Here is a 16185-nt window from a genome sequence, read left to right on the forward strand (position 1 = left end):
GTTATTCCAATTTATTCTTTCAATTGTTTTCAAATATTAAAGAATATTTATATCACAATGGGAAACAGAAATTTCAATTGTTTTCAACTTCATGCTCCATTGCATACCATCATTTCTTTAATCATTGATAATGATATACTATAACTGATAGAGATATTGAGTGTAGAGAGAGAATATTGTATTTACAATGAATAAATGTCATGCCATTTCATTCATCTTCAATCATTAAAAGAAGATATGTTTCCAATTCGATTATATGAATTAATGAGATTTTATTGTATGAATTAGGTCTCATAAAATATTTTTAAACCCATCAAATTTCATACGTGAATTATTGTTGCACAAAACATTAATAAGGGATTAGGAAGTTACTTTTTCATTTATTTCAAAACTTTAAAATTCACAATTTTAATTTTACATATCCGTTTTTCATAAACTTTATATTATTTATTCCCTTCGAAAAAATTTGTTAAAAAAAACTATATTCAATAATAAATTTTGTATTAAAAAATTTCATGCAAAATTTGTGATTTTTTTTTTAATTTTTATTCATAGTTTGATATATAACATAGATCTAATTTGACAAATACTGACAAATAATTTAAAAATATAGATTCGATCAAAAATATATATATTAAATGTTATAATATTTTTAAAGTTAAAATTATAAAATGATTAATTTAACAACTCAACATTATCACTAACATGAGCGGTGTTTGTTAGATTTTTATTAGAAATTAACAAATTTAAAAATCAAATTAAGATCTTATAGTATTTGGTGTAATTTATTTGAGTTATTTATAATTTTTTTTTATTTTAGAAATTCATACTAGACTATTTGGTACGATTTTGCTTATAGTTTATTAGGTAAGAATAATTTAAATAAATTTAAAAAAAAATTAAATTGGCTAAAAGATACTTTTAACTTCTATGGAATGTTTGGTGAAAATTATTTTAAAAATTGGGTAAATCATATGACACACCCCTTTGACATTCTGGAAATTACATTCTTACCCATGCGGTTAATAGTCTCATTTTACAAACTCCTACTTATATAAAAGGTAACAATTTCTAACAAAAAAACAGAGAAACTTACATTTAAAAAAAAAGAAAAGAAAAGTAAAGCAAAGTAAGAAAAAAAAAAAGTACATGAGTTCAATATTTTCATTACGTTTAAATAATTACAATGACAGAGGGGTTAGTATAATTTTCGAAACGTCAGATGTGATATATATTAAATCCAAATCTCAGGGGTGTAAGCAAGGTTTTAAAAAGTGGCCACAACCGTTACGTAACGCCATTACATAACGGTTGTGGTGGTTACTGTCACCTGTTACGGGCGCTTTTGTAGTGTGATTGAGATTCACAAGTGTGTTGGCCGTAGCAGTTGCTGTAGCAGTGGTAATGGCGCCATAACGGCTTGTTACGCATTGTTATGTAACGGTTCCAAACTGCTTCTTTCGAAAAAAAACACAAAAAAAAGCTGAAATTGGGAAAAGAGGGATAGAGAGACAAGAGAGAAGATGGAGGAGCAAGAGAGAGAGAGAGAGAGAGAGAGAGAGAGAGAGAGAGAGAGAAGAGGGAAGATGAAAAGTATGTTATTAATTTGTTGAAACTGTAAGACCTATGTTATTCTATTCAGTTGCCATTACTCAACCATTTTGTTTGTGTGTCTATCTATATATTGTTTGATAATAATAATAATAATAATAATAATAATAATAATAAGTGTGGTCATTATGTATTTGACTTTATTAGAAAATATATAAATATATATTTAAGCTCTTATTTATTTTCTTACTTTTGTCATTGTTTATCTTATATATAATAGTTAGTGATTGATTTTGTGTATAATATAAAGTCATTAATTATTAAAATAAAATGTAAAAAACTCAGTTTATAGTGATTTAAAAATATGAAATATATTAGATCATACTTAAAAATATACAAAATTGATCAATATTTATTTTAAGACCCAATAAATATGATCATGGAAAAAAAAATATACGTATCGATAAATTTTTTTCAAATTGTGTAAAAAATAAAAAAATTCACGGTTCCGGTTACCACAACCGTTACGCTATGACCTTTACACCCCGCAATTACAACTGCGTTACGGCCACCGTTATGGTGACCGCAACCGCTTTTGAAAACCTTGGGTGTAAGTGTAATTTACCCTTTAAACTAAAAACTGATAATCAGAAAGTAGAAACTAAAAGTGCATCTCCCTAAACTTTTGAAAATTAACTTTTTCAACTTATTTAAATTATTTCTACCTAATAAGCTATAAGTAAAAATTATATCAATTTGATAGAAACTCTCAAATTAAAATAAATTATAAACTACTTGTATAATTCCTACCAAACACCCCTACGTCTGGATTATCAATTCTAATAATCACAGTTGCTTTTGCCCAGGCAAAAGAAGTTTCTTTTGTGGCAATAGCACATAGTATAACTCTCTCCTCCACACTAAACACACTGAACACTCTAAGGCCCCGTTTATTCAGGTTTATGGGAAGGGGATTGGGTTTGATAGTGAGGAAGGGATTGAGAATGAAGTGTTTGTTTTGAGAGATAGGGAGGAGATTAGTAATCCCTTGGTATTAGCAGAGAGGAGGAAGGGGGATTGGAAAGGAGGAAGTAGAGATGGTATTAGAAAAATAGTGAGGGGATTAGAAATTTTTTATTTTTTTTTATTTTTTATATATTGGGAATTTTTTTTAAATATAATATTTATTTTTTTATATTTTTTTATTTGTTTTATTATTTTATATAAAAATAATTTAATAATTCCTCACTATTAATCCCCTCACTATTAAAAGCTTGTGGGTCATTTAGATTATTTGACTGTTATTCGTCCTGATCTTGCTTATGTTGTTCATATGGTTGGTCAATTCCTTTCTGCTCTTCGCTCTAACCATTGGGCTGCTTTGGCTCATATTCTTCGCTATCTCAGGGGTACCATCTTTCAAGGCTTACTATTGTCCTCTACTTTCTCTTTGGACTTGGTGGCCTATGTTGATTCTGATTGGACTGGTGATGTTATTGATCGCAAGTCTACATTTGGTTTTAGTATGTTTCTTTGTGATTCCTGGATCTCTTGGAAAAGTAAGAAACAATCAGCTGTTGCTCGCTCTACTACCAAAGTTGAGTATCGTGCTATAGCTTATGCCACTACTAAGATTGTTTGGCTTCGTTGACTCCTGTCTAATTTTGGTGTCCATTAGTCTTCTCCGACCTCTCTCTATTGTCACAACCACAATACTATTCAGATTGTCCACAATGTTGTCTTCCATGAACAAACGAAACACATCGAGATTGATTGTCACTTTGTCCAACAACATTTGCACTCTGGCTCTATCTCGCTTCCGTTCTTCTATTTGGCTTCGCAACTTGCGGACTTCTTTACTAAGACTCACACTACCGCTTGGTTTCAGTTTATTCTTAGCAAACTCTCAATGTTTTCTGCTAAAACACCTTGAGTTTGAGTGTGTCAAAATATATTGTGTATTGTGTATATTCTATATTTAGCATGATTGCGGTTGTACAAATTATAGGTGTGATTATGTATAAGTGTGATTGTGTTTTCCTTTCCTGGTTTAGGAGTTAGGGCTATGTAATCTAGGGTCTTGTTGTAATCAAATACTTAATTTGAACATATAGATTATTCATTAAGAATTCTTATAGTATTTGCATCATCAAGTTGCTTTAGATTATAAGTGATGCTCATTTATGATTTTATAATAGGCAAGAATCAATAATGGAGCAAACTTTTGGTTGCATTCATTTAATTCCATTGAAGACAAGCTTGATCTCACTATACTCGGGCGGTTTTAGCCTAGTGAGTATTTCTTCGGCTGTAGACACCCCATTTTTTGCCGCCCTTAAAACTTGGGTGTCACTGATTGATCACTCGATGATGAAAGTTGTGCTGCGCAAACGTTCGATCCCTTCAGCAAGAAGAGCTTCTAAATCCCAACCTTGCACCCCATTTTGGACCAAAACTACTTTGACCAAAATCATTTTAGACCATAAAACCCCCTTTTTCAAAATATTTTCCTCAAAAGTTTCTACGATGTTCCGAGGCTCGCATTTTGTTAAAAATTGCACTTTTCGGTAAACCGGGCAAGGACAAAGTGGAAATAAATGGAAGAGAGGTGAACTCTTTCAAAAATATTTTAAAACATCTTATTTAGAGGTTTGAAGTTGAAGAAAATTGGAGGAGAGGGAAGAAACCTAGTTGGGGAAGAAGTTGGACATAAACCGTTAAGAGAGAACCGGGTAGCCTTCACTAAATCAAGTCTATCCTTTTGTACACTTGGACTTAAGCTATGAGGCCACCACCATTGGAAAGTGGACTTCTGGGGCTTCATTTTACACTAAATAATCTTCTAAACCCGGGTCTGGATGAGGGAGATATGGTTGTTGGAAGTTAGGCATCCATCCGGTTAAGACAAAAATGAGCAACCTTCACTAAAATAGGCATATCTCTTTACACACTAAGAATTTAGATGTGAGCTACCACCATTGGAAAGTAGACTTATGGGGCTTCAATTTACACTCAAGAATAACCTGCAACGGAGTCCAGATGAGGGAGATATGCCCATTTGAAGTCGGGCCTGGAAGCATATTTTTCTGTGGCTGAAAATTACCATCTGTGGACGGTTGGCCACCATTGGTGGACGGTCGGCCACCAATTCTAGCCGGTCGACACTCGAGCATCACTTAGGTATTGGGCCAGTCTTGTTGTGTTGTATTGAGTGAGTTTTTTGTATTAAGTCAGTCTTTTTCTTTGGAGTCTGTCTTGTTGCGTCGGAGGTTGGTGATTTCGAGCGTATTAACTCGAGCATTACTTCCCTATTTGTTTTCTTTGTCTTTTCGCTCTTTCTTTTAAGTCTGTTTCTATCATGGAGCCAGTTGAGCCAAAAGTTTTGAATGAAATGGCAGAGATTTTCACTTACTTTTCTGTGCCTTGAAATCATTGCATTAACCTAAGCTTTTCAAAACTTTTCTAACACTATGATGAAAACAAAGAGGAAGGAATTCCTCAGAATTTGCAAAAATTTGATCGACTAAGAGAAAGAGAGGCATGCTAAACCCTTAAATGAATGAGATTATGTTTGTTAATGTGAGTACTGAGAAGGATCTTGTCTTGATTTAGATTGATTCTGCATTGTCTTCAGAGGAGCCTGAGCGACTAGTCGCTTTATTAAAAGATTTCAAAAAATGTTTTGTGTGGTCCTACGAAGACATGCGTGGAATCACTCTCGAGATTGTGCAGCATAAGATCGCTCTTAGTCTCAAGACTCGGCCCCTTTGTTTTCAAACCTTTGAACCTTGACTCAGAATGTTCAAATGATTAATCACAATATAAGGCTTGTATGGCTAGACCGGAAGCAACCCTTGAACTAAGGGCAAGAACGTTAGATCAAGAAGGTCAAATGTCATCAAAGGAAGCTTGCAAAGCTATATCAAAAGTAGCCCTTGAACTAGAGGCAAAAATGTTAGATGTGCTCAAAGATTCCAAAGATGGGTCATTCTACAAATCAATGGAGATCGACAAGAAAGCAAAAATCCCACAAAAAGAAAAAAAGAAAATTTTTGTTGAAGGACAATCAAGTTCATATCCACAACACTAGGGGCAAATTCAGATCCAATTGGATGGGCTCTTACATCATCAAGACTATTTAGTCAGCAGTAACAACCATTCTCATGGATTCAGATGGCTTAGAGATCCTACGACCATTCAACATGGACAAGTTAAAATTTTCTATCCTTGAGAGGCTCACTGTGCTAAAAATTTGGAAGGGCAACCCAGGCAAAAGTTAAAGTAGAGAAAAGAAAAAGAAAACAAATGAAAAAATGGAAAGAAAGAAAAAAGAAAAGAAGAAGAAAGAAAAATGAAAAGAAAAGAAAAGAAAAAAAGAGCTCGCAAGGTTGAAAACCCGAAAGGGCAGCTTTGGCAAAAGTTAGAGTGTAAAAGAAGAGTGTCAACACCCAAGTGTACCTTAACCCGGAACTACGTACGACCTGATTCCCATCTTTGGGATACGTAGGCAACTTCATCTTGAAGTTCGGCTCTAACCATTTTCAGCTTGCTTGGCTCATCCATGTTGATTGGCTTATTCTTGTTCAAACTTAGCTATCCTATCCATGTGCAAATTGGCTTAGCTTCGTTCAAAATCGGACTGTCCTATTCCGTTAGAAAGATTCAGCTACAAGACAAATCAAGTTCAGATCTGAGATTGCGCATCTCAAGAGTAAATTCCACGTTGGTTGAGCCATGGCCATTTGCAAAAACAATTTTGAGGATTTTTTTAATGAAGTTGACTAATTTTCTCAAAAATTATTCTATTTTTCCAAAACTAGACCATATCTTGGACCCAAAAAAGGAAAGTTTTTAGTACTCCCAACCTGACTTACATGATTTCAAATCAGAAAATCGAACAAGTATGTTAATCTAACTCTCATGTTGGTTAAAATTGTTTTAGCAGAAAGCCAAAAAAAAAAAAAAATGGTCAAAATGATGAACTAGGGGCATAGTCGAGTCAAGTTTTCTATCTTTTCCCCATTATCAGCGTACTCGCCAAAAAGGGTACAACTGAAGCCAACAACAGAGGGCCGAAGACTCTCTCATCCTCCAAGCGATGAGGTACCAAGCCAAGTGCAAAGCACGAACTGGAAATGGAGCAGGGTATTCCACTCTCTCATGTGGACAAGTCTGATCACATCCAAACTGGCCAAGAGCATCATCAACTGATGTCAGTTACAGATCTGTTGAACCTCTAGTTGCGCCACAACCCCTCTGTTTGAGAGCTCACTAGTTGTGAGCAAAAAAAGGAGAATCTAGTATAATACTAGGGGCAAGAGCCCACAACTTCATGCTTATCCATCAACCACTCAAGAGAGGGATATAAAAATAAGAGAGATTAAAGAATAGAGAGATGTGCGCTAAGAGGAAAAGTAAGGAAAGGGATTTTTAGAGAAAAAAAAGATTGAGTGCCAAAGTGATGTGATAATCACAAATAAGAAAGGGTGGGAAACAATACCTGGAAAAACAGGCTCCCCATGAACCAAGAGGTCTCTCGCCATTGGAACATTTATGAGTGTTGTGTTTGTTGTTTTTGTTTGTCTTGATTCTTGTTTTGAGTCGTTGTGAGTGTAAATATTTGTATTTAGGTTGTTTTTCTTTGTTTTCCTTTGTTGAGTCATTTTGACTGTAGTCAGTCGTAGGCTCAATACCCGGTTAAGAACTCATTTCTCAATTTTAAATTTCCAAGATAAATTGTTTTGTGCTCAGAGTGCCGTGTCATTCTCAACATGATCTGCAAAACAAAATTCTTTCTTTCATAAACTGCAGGGTTTAACCCAGGTTAGGAGTGAGGGCAATAGAACCAGGACTTATCTGAAGCTACATAGGTTCCAGACTACAAAATAAAAGAAAAAGAAGGAAAATTTGGAGCATCTTAGTATGTTTCAACTTTAGCAAATTCCAAGACTACGTTCCAGGTGCACCTTCTCAGGCCTCGCCATTTCTCTGGAGTATGAGTGTACCTCGACCCCAAGTTCAAGCTTGCTTCAAGTCAAAATGGCAATCAAAACAGCTTGCAGATGTTACTTCTTGCCAATATGAATAGGATATATCCTTTTGAGAATGTTACAAAGTCTCCGAGGGGTAAATCGGAGGTTGTCGCTGAACAACATCTTTTGTTCGATCTGTCATTCTGTCAAAATTACATATTTTGTTCTCTTCTATTGCATAGAATGTGCATTTTCACATATACTCATGTTGCGCGCGTGCCTTGCATCGTTTATGAATCATGCATAGAATATGCTTTCAATTTTGCTTAGAATATGCTTTCAATCATGCATAGAACATGCTTTTAATCTTGCATAGAATATGCTCTTGTTTCTTTCATAATACATGCTTTCAATTTTGCATAGAATATGCTCTTGTCTCTTGCATAGAACATGTTTTCAATTAACATCAAGCATCGGTTGTCTATCTTTCCGGAACATGAGTTGTCACTATATTGATTTGTAATCTTGTTCACTTGTTCATTCTATGCAATTTATCACACAATAATCTCACTTCGTGCCTCCACCACACAATCTCATCTTACATCACACTATTTTGTGCATTACATCGCACTATCTTGTGCATTTTACCCTGCACTGCACTATTTTGTGCATTACATCGCACTGTCTTGTGCATTTCATCTTACATCGCACTATTTTGTGCACTCATATAGCACTGTCTTGTGCATTTCACATTTCATCGCACTATCTTGTGCATTTCATCGTATTATTTTGTGCATTTCACTCGCACTATTTTGTGCATCTTACTTGCACTATTTTGTGCATTTCATTGCACTATTTTGTGCATTTTACTTGCACTCTTTTGTGCATTTCATCACATTATTTTGTGCACTCATGTAGCACTGTTTTGTCCATTCATCTTATATTTCAAACATTGCACTATCTTGCGCATTTCATCTTACATCGCACTATTTTGTGCATTCCACTCGCACTATTTTGTGCACTTTCACTTGCACTTTTTTGTGTATCTCACTCGCACTATTTTGTGCACTCACACTCACACTATCTTGTGCATTTCACTTTATAGAGCACTGTTTTGTGCATTTCATCTTATATCGCACTATCTTGTGCATTGCATCGTGTATAGCATTATTTTGTGCATTCATTCACCCTCATTCGCACTGTCCTGTCCACTCCTCGATCTAGGAGACCTTAAATCCTCTAAAGGTCCAATCCCTTTGGTGTTTGTCGTACCCGAACAACTTCAGGCGGTCTGGTATAGCCATCTGCCTATATTTGCGGTGAGTTCCTAAGAGATCAACTGAGATGGTGGAAACTAGAGTTCGAATGGCCGAGGCCTAGAACATAAAGGTTCGAGATTTTCAAGACTAAAGTCTAGTTTAAATATCCAGGGGTGTATCCTCGGCTTAAAATCTGTATGGCAGCCTCATAGGTTGAGGTAGCGTATGTCCGTCTCAATTCTAGTTGGTCACCCTGTTAGAGAATAGGGAAAGTTGCGAACATAGCCAGGGAGAAAAGTAGTACCTGTGGTTAGGGGTGTGTGTGGTGCGGTTCGGGCGGTTTGAGAGTAATTTTACAAACTGAATGGCGGATTGACAGATTAGCGGATTGACAAATTGCGGTTTGGGCGATTTTTGGCGGATTGGCGGATTGAAGAATATTCTAACTAATTATCATACATTTGCATAAATATAATACTAATTTGTATCATATTTTTTAGATATATACCACAAAGTAATTTTACATAATATGTTTCATATATATAACCACTAATTTGTAATAAATTTCATATCTTAAATCTCTCTCGCACTCATTTTTACATTGATATTTCATTGGAGGTTAAAAAATATATATGTATTAACTATAGCGGAGCGGAGCGGTTCAGTTAGTGGATTATAAATTTTAAAGTTTAAACCGTGATTAGTGGTTACAGCGGTGCGGATAGATGTGGATCGGTGCGGTTTTAACGGATTGAGCGGTATTTTGCACAGCCCTACTTGTGGTTCAACCAAAAAAAAAAAAAAAGCGAAAGATCCCGAACAGCATAAGGTGAGTCATTACCAATTGCCTCTGTAAGGTACTTTCACTTCATAGCTATTACATCACATTTATTATCTATTGCATCATATCTATCACTTCTATTGCATATAGAATTTATTGCATATATCTATTGCATCATACCATTTTATTGTCAGCATCATTTCCATGTTAAGCTTGGTTTGGCATGTGCCCATACCTTTTTATGTTAAAACATAGCTCTGCATGTGTACGCGCCTATTCTGCAAGAATTGTGGTCTGAGGGTTTTGACACCTTTTCTATGTTGGACGTGGTTTGTTTTGTGTTCATACCTTTTCTAGGTAAAATATGGTTCGGCTTATGCCTTATTCACTGCATCCATTGCATCGTATTTTGTCTTGTTGTATTCGGTATTTAGGATCATTGTCTTTCCCTAGCAGATCATTCCTCACTTATATCATACCATCTAATTACTTGTACTCTTTCTCTTTCTACGAAAAGCATAGTTCTGCATGTGCATGCGCCTATTCCGCAAGAATTGCGGTTAGAGTGCTCCAGCACCTTTTCTGTATAAAACGTAGTTTGATTTACATCGCCAATCCTTTATGATATTTGTGTGTTTTGCACTGCTTATGGTTTGATTATTTCATTGCATTGTATATCTTTGTATTGTTTCATTACAATTGTGTGTCATTTGCATCCTGTCCCAGAACTACGCTGGTTGATTCCTTGCAATGGGATACGTAGGCAACCCTCGGGTTCAAGCAACTGCATTTGCATTTTGTTTATTTGCTTGAGTCTTACGGTCTTGTCAAAATAGGTCGTCTTCGGGCTATGACATTCACTCATATCATTTCATGACTTCGAGCTTTGTCAAAGAGGGGCAACTGTAGACACTCCATTTTTGACCGCCCTTAAGACTTGGGCGCCACTGATTGATCACTCGATGATGAAAGTTGTGCTGTGCAAATGTTCGATTTCTTCAGCAAGAAGAGCTTCTAAATCCCAACCTCGCACCCCATTTTGGACCAAAACTATTTCGACCAAAATCATTTTAGACTATAAAACCCTCTTTTTAAAAATATTTTTTCCAAAAGTTTCTACGATGTTCCGAGACTCGCATTTTGTTAAAAATTGCACTTTCGGTAAACCGGGCAAGGACAAAGTTGAAATTAATGGAAGAGAGGTGAACACTTTCAAAAATATTTTAAAACATCTTATTTAGAGGTTTGGAGTTGAAGAAAATTAGAGGAGAGAGAAGAAACCTAGTTGGGGAAGAAGTTGGGCATACACCGTTAAGAGAGAACTGGGCAACGTTCACTAAATCAGGTCTATCCTTTTGTACACTTGGACTTAAGTTGTGAGGCCACCACCATTGGAAAGTGGACTTCTGGGACTTTATTTTACACTAAAGAATCTCCTAAACCCGAGTCCGGATGAGGGAGATATGGTTGTTGGAAGTTAGGCATCCATCCGGTTAAGACAAAAATGAGCAACCTTCACTAAAATAGGCATATCTCTTTACACACTTAGAATTTAGATGTGAGGCTTCCACCATTAGAAGTAGACTTATGGGGCTTCAATTTAAACTCAAGAATGACCTGTAACGAAGTCCGGATAAGGGAGATATGCCCATTGGAATTCAAGCCTGGAAGCATATTTTTCTATGGCCGACAGGTGGCCAAATTACCATCTGTGGACGACCAGCCACCACTTCTGGCCGGTCGGCCACTAGTGTAAAGCCCAGATATTTTGGCGAGCTTTCCTCCAAATGCTCCAGCTATCCTAATTCAGGTATTTTCGACCCAAGGCTCATATTTTCTATATATAGAGGACCTCCCTCTCATCTTTCAAGGTTAGAAAACATTAGGAGTGAAGAAATATTTTGAAAAATATCCTCTCTCTCTCTCTCTACAATTCTCCCTATCTTTTGCAACTTGCATAGCCTATGCCCAAACACACCAAACCAAACCTAGAGAGCTTCTTGCTGAGGTGATTTGAGCTTAGATTTGAACTTTTGAAGCACTTGAGAGTGTGAAATTGGTGGTTTATGCTTTAAGGGTTCATTCCTCTTCAAGAGGTATACTTCTCTTCCTTTTACACCATCTCTACAACACTTGTTTTCCATGTTTTATTGCTGTTTTCAAGCTCTTCAAAACCTGTTTTTATGGGCTGAAGCTTGTGGTTTAAGGCTATTAAAGGTAGAGGGGTTAATCATCCTTCTTTGAATCTTGTTCTCTAAGCCTTTCCACTTGTGTTTCCCGTTCTTTCATCAATTTTTTTTTTGAGCTTTTAAACACTGAATTTTAGAGTTATTTCAGTGGCTAAAAACACTTTTTGAAGTCCAAAATTAGAGGGATTAGCCTCCCCTCCTTGTGTTTTGTTTACTAGCCTAGCATCCTTTATGTTTTAGTCTATTATTCTAACTTTTGTTAGCTCAATTCCAGCATGTTTTAGGACTATTTTAAACATGTTTTAGGACTGTTCTTAGCTGTTAGTTGCATTTGAGTCTTGTTTTGTATGCTTGTAGTGTAATTGTCCTCATGTGCTTGGTGTTTTAGGTCTTAGACATCACTTATTTGAGTTGATAGCATCTGTCTTATGCTTTTATCACTTATTTCCAGCACTACAATTTCTATAATTCCCCTTAATTCTTCACTCTTTTGTTTTTCTTTGAAAGTGGTTTCAAACCACTTGTTTGCCTAAGTGTGAAATGGAGGTGTTACACCCAATGTTTTAATCCCTTAGGGGGTTCATTACCAATAGTGTAATGCCTCTTTCATGCCCAAAACAACTTGTGGTTTGAGCCCTCTTTCCATTAGAGGACACTCACCAATGGACTTAATGGATTAAGGAATAATTTGGTAATTAATATGAATAAACAAAATTGGCAAGTAAAAGAGACAAGATAAGCATTCTTTATGTTGCATTGCATGTGTTCAAATCGGATGTTAGTTTGAACACAAGGAAAATGGAACATTTCATACTCAAAAGTGATGAAATGTGCCATTTTCCTAGGTTTCCATTGCCTTTGACCATGCATGATAGGGTGATTGTGATAATCGTGTCCTATACTATGTTAATTAATCATGATTATGTTTGTAATTATGTGCTTAATTTGAATTTGGGTGTTAATTGCATGATTATATGTGATTTTGGCTTTGTATCTGTTCACTGTAGGAAAATCTGTTAGAATCTGTGCTTTGAACTGAAAATTGAAGGCCTTATCGGCCACAGAAATCAAAATTGACTACGCCATTGTGATTAGCGTAATTTTTAGAGCCTATGGTGAAATTTAATTAAAAATTGATTCGGATCAAAATAATTAGATTCAGAATGGTTAATTAGAGTTCCATTACTTAAACTTAATCAATGTTATTAAGCAAGCCTATAAATAGGCCAATATATACTTAAGACCCTCATTTGGTGAACTCAAAATCTGAAATGTGCTCTAGAGAGAGAGAGAGAGAGAGAAGGGGGGGCTCAAATTATGAATGTTGGCTCAAAGCTTAGGGATTGGAAGCTAAACTCAAAGATCTAGCTAGAATTTGTGAAGATTGAGGCTCCTAGGTGAGTATTTGAGCATAAATTCATAAGTTAAGTTTGTAATTTTGTGAATTCAAAGAGAATATGTAACCAAGAACAAGAATTAAGTTGTAATTGATGAATTTGGAGTCAATGAATGCATGCATGTTTAGAATTTCCATGAATTTGCATAAGCTAGCATGTAACATGTTAATTATGAAAGATTGGGCATTGAATCATACATGCAAGCATGGTTGTGTTGAGTTTCATGGTTATAAGCACCATTTGTACCATCTGTAATAGAAATGGAGTCAAGAATTGACATGCATGTATAGACACCCCATTTTTGACCGTCCTCAAGACTTGGACGTCATCGTTTGAATACTCGATGATCATCCATGCTCGTGTTCGTTTTGAGTTCCCGAAGGTCTCGGCCATGCGCCTTGCCTTAGGATCTCTCAACTTGTCTGTTTTTGTGCTTGGTTGTGGACCAAGGACTTGTGATTTTGCTTCTGAGAGAAGAGGGTGGCTTGTTGGCCATTTCTACAACCCATCAACCAAGGCCTTGTGCCATCGGCCTTATTTTCTTGTCATTGGCCATAAGTGTTGGTTGATCGGCACTCTTTTTGGTTGATCGGCCATATTTTCTGGCCGAGACCTTTTCCACCTGCTTTTGCAGATATTTTTGTGCCAGCTGTGACAGTTGGTGAGCACAGATCTCATCTATGGTGGGATGGAATCAAGACTCAAGCTTGCTCAACAAGCTTAAGATTTGATTTTCTATAAGAAGGGAGACCCCTCTCCCCTTCCAGGGGTTCTGAAAAATTGAGATACAAGTTATATATATCTCTCTCTATATATATTTCCTCTCTCTCCCTCTCTCTATATTTGTGCTTGTTTGTGCTCAAAAGTGCATTTTCTTCACACTTTTGCACTAAAGCACCTAGTGAAACACCATCCTTTTGTTGCTGAGGCTCTTAGAAGCTAGTTTTGGTGTTTTTGGTTTGGTTTGAGCTCAAAAAAGTTGCTGGAGTTGTAGCTTCAAAGTGGTTCTACAAGGGTGAGCCTTTAACCCCTTTAACCTTGGTTTTTGCTTAAGCTTTTGAACCTATTTGTATGCTTATTTAGGCTTGACTTTCTACTGAAAAAAGTTCTAATTTTGCATGCTTATAATGTTTGTTTAAGGTCACTCTTGTGTTAGGGGTGGTCTACCCCCTCTTAGGCCTTGTTTGGCCTTGTTCTTGTACCATTTTTTTAAGCTATTAGGATCACCTTGTTTTGGCCTTCTCACCACTGAAACTCAAAGGAATTTCAGTGGTGGAAATGGTGTTTTAAGGTCCCAAATAGGAGACGGTCATCCCCTCTCCTCGTGCCTTCTTTGCTTGTATAGATGGCTCATCAAAGTAACATGTTTGTCTAGTATGTTTTGGTTCCATTTCAGTAAGTTTTTGGTGTTATTTTAGCATGCCTCAACTCTGTTTTAGGTTGGTTTAATAGCATCTTGCATGCTTCACATACTTGTAGTGCAATCTTGCATGCTAGCATAACATGCATCATGTGTTTGGACCATCATTCTTACATGTTTTGGCTCAACTCCAAGAAGCTTTTAGCCTTGTTTTACCATGCTTTAGCTTTGATTTTGTTGTTGAAGTCATCTCGTGCATGCTCTTGGTAGGTGTAGTGTAATCCTCCATTTTGGCCTTGCATGCTTGTTGTTTTAACCTTTCATGCTAGCATGTTTTAGCTTTGGTCCGTGCATGTTTTAGACTCGTTTTGACATGTTCTAGGACTATTTTGGGTTGCCTTGGCCATATGCTTCATGTTTCGTATGGTTGTAGTGCAATTGGCCTTGTTAGCTTTGAGTTTTGAGCACTATAGCATGCTTAATTTGTGACATGTATATGATTTGGCATCATTTACCATGACATTTCAAAGCATATAGACTTGTCATTCTCCCACTTCTTTCACCCTTTGAGTGCCTCTAAGGGTTATGCATTGTTGCCTAGCTTATGGACCAATATGTGTGCATGCATGTTTTGCCTTTTGGTGCCGTCATTTCAACATTATGGCCACTGTTTTGGGCATAGCTGAGGTATGTCCATATCCGGTTTAAGTCCATCTTGCATGCTTGTTTGCATTGCATGTTGTTTTCATACTTGTTGTTCACATGGTTGTTGGCATGCTCATGTTGCATTGGCTTTGTTTGCATGCTTGGGTTGCATTGCATTAAGTTGGCATGCCTTTGGCTTTGATAAGTCAATCATGTTGCATTACATTGTTCACATGCCATTACTATTACTAAGTCAATCATGTTACACTGCATGGTGCTTGCATGCTCATATTGCATTAGCATTGCTTGCATGCCATTAGCTTTGTTAAGTTGTGCATGCATTGCATTGTGTTTGGTTTGGGTGTCAAGCCAAACACGGGAAACGAGGGACGTTTCATACTTGAAGTGATGAAACGTACATCAATTCTCGGTCGCCGACCCTCTTGATCATGCATGATAGAGGTTAAGGCATTTATGTGTTTTTGGGCATTCATATGCCATTGATTTGTGCAACTTGGCCTCTTTGGCCATCATGCATCAAAATGCGTGATTGATGGTTCGAGAGCCGAGCACTACACACTTTTGAGCCTTGGGCATGATATGGGGTGCAGTTTGCAAACATATTTTCTTGCAAATACATTGCCATGCCTCTGTTTATGTTCTATTGCAGCAGAAAGGATAATTTGCAGGAAGATATGGTCGATCGGCTATCTAGTGTGCCGATCGACTATCAATAATTGGCCGATAGCCTCAAAATTGGTTGATGACCTTTATCCTTTGGCCGATGGCCATACCTCTTGGCCGATAACCTCTTAGCATGTCTATGAGGTGAATCAGAAGTGTTTTGGAGATTGGCACAATTTTCAGAAGTCTAAAACATTGCAAATAGAGGCAACATGAGGTATGGCAATGGATTTCCGAGCGAAACGATCGTGCATGCATCTTCGAACTCTTCGAACTAAGCTGAGGCTTTGTAATTTGTAATTAGCTATACTTGTTAGTTAGCTTTTGAATTTGTAATTAAACTAGTT

At 36.5% G+C, this 16185-nt stretch overlaps 1 pseudogene; it reads left to right on the plus strand.

Annotated features, from left to right (window-relative positions):
* Window positions 1–2082: 2082 nt before the first annotated feature.
* Window positions 2083–3202, plus strand: LOC114318439 (secreted RxLR effector protein 161 pseudogene; annotated as a pseudogene).
* The last annotated feature ends 12983 nt before the right edge of the window (window positions 3203–16185 follow it).

Source organism: Camellia sinensis, chromosome 6, assembly GCF_055761805.1.
Source record: "Camellia sinensis isolate YWXY chromosome 6, ASM5576180v1, whole genome shotgun sequence".
Taxonomy (NCBI): domain Eukaryota; kingdom Viridiplantae; phylum Streptophyta; class Magnoliopsida; order Ericales; family Theaceae; genus Camellia; species Camellia sinensis.